The sequence below is a fragment of the Ixodes scapularis genome, unplaced genomic scaffold, assembly GCF_016920785.2.
Source record: "Ixodes scapularis isolate PalLabHiFi unplaced genomic scaffold, ASM1692078v2 PGA_scaffold3__209_contigs__length_174095766, whole genome shotgun sequence".
In the NCBI taxonomy this organism is placed as follows: domain Eukaryota; kingdom Metazoa; phylum Arthropoda; class Arachnida; order Ixodida; family Ixodidae; genus Ixodes; species Ixodes scapularis.
Window position 1 is genome coordinate 15,383,022 of NW_024609868.1, and position 5,033 is coordinate 15,388,054.

Genomic DNA, 5,033 nt, shown 5'->3' on the forward strand with positions numbered 1-5,033 from the left:
AGAAAACAAATGGATCGATTGATGATACCAGTTTAATTTTGCATTTTACTTTATATTGCTTTTCTCGTTTTTTTTTTTTTTTTTACGTTGTTGCTTTGCTTCGACGTCTATATACGCAACTGCAATGGAGCAGGGGGTTCCGTTAGGCGGTTTATACAGCTTTTTCCCCTTGTTTCCTCCATTTATGTAAGGCAATGGGAAATAAAGTTACTTATTAATATTCCATTCTATTATTATTATAAGTACTCCCAGCAACTCAGAAAGCCGTACGTTTGATTCAGTTTCGAAAAAAGTTCGCGGCATCCCTAGTCATAACTAATACGAGGCTAGGTTTAGAAAAAAGATCAAGCAATTATGAACTGAAATTTTCATCCAGCTATGTTAAAATTAATATATATATATATATATATATATATATATATATATATATATATATATATATATATATATATAATGCAAGTCTTTTTTTTTTAGTTATACAGTGTTGATACAGCGCTCTATCTGATAATTTACGTTCAAGTCAGCGCTTCATCAGCGCTGTTTGTAGCCTTGATTCAGCACTGTGATGCATCTGTCAACGAGCACATGTATTCACATTTGTATCGCTGTAACTATATAAGACTCTTTTCATGGCAAACACCACCAGGCGGTGCTCCAGTTTTTGACGTCCCAGAGCCTCTTCCCGTTCATAAAAAAAAAAAAGAAGATTAGCAGCTCGCTTGAAATGTTTATGAAACTTTTAACCACCAATTTTCCAGGTGAATTCCAAAAGAACAAAGAAGCGCGAGATCCGTTTAAATTTTTTGAATATTCTTGTAAACCAACTTGCCTCCTCCAAGGCGTTAAATTGTACAGCCGAAGGCCCTCGTTAAAACTCAAACTTTGTTGTCACTGTGTAGCATTTATGACTTCCAGCACTGCATGGTCACAGAAGCAAGCTCGGCAAACTTGCAAAAACCGAGCGACCGGAAGTCGCTTGGGACGCAAGCGGCAGTTCAAGTTTGTAAACAGCCAAAGGGTCTTGGGTCGCAAACATGTGATTCTCCGCTAGCATTACGAAAACGGCCTCGAGCGCGCGAAGATCACTTCAAGTTCGACCGCGGCCAACGCTACGATTCAAGCAGTGCCAAAAATGCACCGTCATGGTGCCGCTCGTCGTCTTTGAGCATTTGCAGTCACCGACTACACCAGTCGTGCACAGATAAAAAGCTTGGAATGAGGACACATTCACTGGGCCTGATCGGTCTAATCGGCCGTAGAAAACCCACATAGACACTAAAAGAAAAGGGGAATATTCTTACGCCCCCTTGTCATATATAGCACACCCCAAACTTTCAGTTCGACGTACGGCTGCGCACCGACGTAGGACCGATGGTACCAACATCCACTAGCGGCTTGCTAGCCGAGTTGTACAAATGTTGAAAAAAGCTAATGTACAACGTGTGACTACTGCAAATAAAAAAAAAAGTAACCGTTTCTTTTTTTTTTTTCTGGGGGGGGGGGGGGGGGGGTTATTGTAGAACCTTGGTGTGTTTTTTTCTTTCCGTAGTTTTTGATACGTACTTTAATATGTTATATCGCACCGTCATCGAGCCTCTCGTAAAAGTTGAAGCCGTCAGTTGAATTCAGTGCATGGTATACGTCGAACAGAATTTTTGGGGCATATTATGTGGCAAAAGGGCGTATAATGGCTACATTTTTTTTTTTTTTTAGAAACTGTAGACGATGAGCGTCGAGATGATACACTTTTGATGCTGCTCGAGCGTCGGTTGCGGTCGGGACTTGAAAAGAAATGTAGTCGTATAGCAATGTAATCGACGGGCCATTCTATAGAAGTAGCTTCTATAGAATGGCCCGTCATCTTTGGCTTCGTATATCGTCATCTTTGGTAGAGAAATAAATATTAAGATAAAAAAAACGAGTGTATGATTAGCAAATAAAATATCGAGAAAACGTGTATCAGAGAAGCCCGGCCTTTTAAGACAGACTGGGTATCGTTCCCCTTGGATAACGCAAAGATGGGACACCTTCCGAAGAGAGGGAAAACGAGGCCCGTTGTGTCAAAGCAGAGCGCGAACGCCTGCACTGTCACTCCATCGCGTTTTAGGGCGAAAGGCTGCGGATTTCTTTTTATTAGAGTGTTTTTGTTGTTTTTTTTTTTCAAATTTTTCTTGAGTAAGAAGTTGGAGATCCTCCGATCGCAATGTCATAGACGCATATAATGAGGAAATAATTGAAAGACGTTTACAAACCCCTGAAGTTGGAAATTAGAGCGCAGCTCTTGAGGAGGAGGGGGAAGGGTGCGGAGGGGAGGGTATGCCCCTCCGTACCCTCCCCTCCTTCTTCTTATTCTGCTTAACTGAGCGAGGAAAATTTCCCCGCTAAAGTTAGCGGGAAATTTTTTTCCGCTAAACATAGCGAGAAACATTTCCCCGCCAAATTTACCGGGAAAATTTTTCTGCTAAATTTAGAGAGTGCAGGAGAACGCTTTTTGTGCGCATTTGTTTTTACTCCTTTGTTGTGTCGCGCCGAAGCGCCAAAGAACAGACGCTCCCACGCAGAGCAGCAGCACACAAAGAACAAATTTAATATGGCGAAGACACATTTTACAGAGCAAAGACCAGCGCACCCTGGTGGTGAGAATAGGAACCTGTGACATTGCTTTATACATACACAACACTCCTCCACACTTACATAAAGGAACACTAGTACACCAGTCTATTTGGAGGGCGTCGAGCTCTGCTCGACCGTCGAACTTCCTGAGCAGCTAGGCCACTGCCAGCATTCAGTGGCATAGGCACCTCACATTCGCCCGGTTCATCAACACTCTCACTGTCACTCGATCCACTCTCTGAAGAAGCTGATCGGGACGAGCCCTCACTTCGAAAGCGCAAGTGATCAGCATGCACATAACGGATCTGGCTAGCCACCCGCACCAGGTATGTAACCGGACTGATTACTTTCTTTAAAATGCCTTTGGTCCAGTTTACTCTCTCCCCCCTCACATTTCTGACCCAAACTCTGTCGCCCACTTGAAAGAGTTTCGTTGGACCTCTGCGCTTGTCAGCCAGCTCCTTTTTCTTGTTTTGCTTCTCTCGTCGTGGAAGGGACGTTGCACCTGGCTTGAGCTGCGACAGTCGGGTCCGCGGAAGCCGTCCCAGGAAGAGCTCTGCAGGTGCCTTTCCAGTACTTGTGTGTGGTGTCGTCCGGTAGGCAAGTAGGAAACACGACAACTTCTCATGGATATTCCTTCTCTTCCCTTGGAGGTCGTCTTCAAGTACCTGCTTGAGCTGCGCTCGCTTGACTGTCTGCACAGCCCTCTCCGCGGCGCCATTCGAAGCCGGGTGGTAGGGTGGCGTCATGGTGTGCACCACTCCTTGATCCTTCAAGAAGTTCTTGAACTCCTCACTTCGAAACTGGGGGCCTCCATCAGTCACCACTTCTTCGGGTAGTCCAAACTGTGCGAAGACAGCCATAAGTTTCTCGACTGTCTGGGGTGCGGTTGTGGAAGACATGGGCAGTACCTCAACCCATTTAGAAAAACTGTCAACCAAAACAAACAGGTTGGTTCCCGACTTGGTTGCAAAGTCCAAATGAACACGTTCAAAGACCCGCGAGGTCATCTTCCATGGCTGGAGTGGTACTGGAAGAACGTCGTTTTGGACCGCTTGGCAGATCTCGCATGACTGCACCTTGTTCTCGATCATGGCATCGATTCCGGGCCACCACACATGCCCTCTCGCAAGTTGTTTCATACGCACCATTCCTGGATGTTCTTCATGCAGGCTCTTGAGGACCGCAGCCTGTAGTGCCTGTGGAATCACGACTCTAATCCCCCAGAGTAGGCAATCTTGGTCCGTTGACAGCGTCTCCCGCCTGTGCCAGAAGGGTTGCAACCCTGGATCTTGCACGGATGTTGGCCAACCTCTCTTGGTGTGTTCAAGGACACGTTGCAGCAAGGGGTCGCTGAGGGTCTCTTTCCCCACATCAGAACTTGAAAGAAGCGGTTGCTCTGTGGGTGAAAAATATTTCAACATACTTTCCTCTCCTACAGTTGTTTTCAGAGGAAGTCTCGATAGGGCATCAGCATCCCCGAGCTCCCCGCCCTTGCGGTACAGGATCTTGAAGTTCTACTCTGCAAGTAACAAGCGCCACCTCTGGATCCTCGCAGCAGCTATGGCTGTGGTAGAATACTTAGGTCCCAGGATCGACGTTAGCGGGTAGTGGTCAGTTACGAGGGTGAACGAGCGCCCAAAGAGATACCGGTGGAATTTCTTGACCGCAAATATGAGTGCCAAGGCCTCTCTTTCCACTTGTGCGTAGTTCTTTTCAGCCACAGTAAGCGTCCTAGACGCAAACTCCACAGGTCTGTGGTCCCCGTTTCCCATGTCTTGTGTTAAGACTGCTCCGAGGCCGTAGCTGGATGCGTCGGCCGTCACTCGAAGTGGTAGACTAGGGTCGTAGAGGACAATTACCCCAGCACAGCACAACTGATCTTTGCTTCTGTCTACAGCCTGTTGGCATTCTTCTGACCAATGCCACTTCTTGTCTTTCTTTAAGAGTTCATACAAAGGTCCCAGTGTGGCAGCTAAGTCTGGGAGGAAACGAGCATAAAAAGCTAGCAGCCCCACAAATGCCTTAACCTCCGTCACGTTACTCGGTGCGGGTGCCTTTTTGATAGCGTCTACCTTCTCAGGGCATGGCTTTAAACCCTGGTCACTCAACAAGTATCCCAAGTAACGCACTTCGCGTACAAAAAATTGACACTTGTCCTGATTCACACAAAGGCCATGTTCCTGAAAGCGTTTCAACACTTCCAAGACTCTCTGGTTGCAGTCATTTTGGTCTACGCCACCCACCAGTACATTATCAAGATAGCACGCTACCTTGGTTAGGCCCAACAAAATCTTATCCATTACACTCTGGAAAATTGCTGGTGCGCTAGAGACTCCGTAAGGCATACGTAAAAACTCAAACAATCCTAGGTGAGTGGTCACTGCGAGCAGTTTCCGCGACGCTTCGTCAAGGGATAA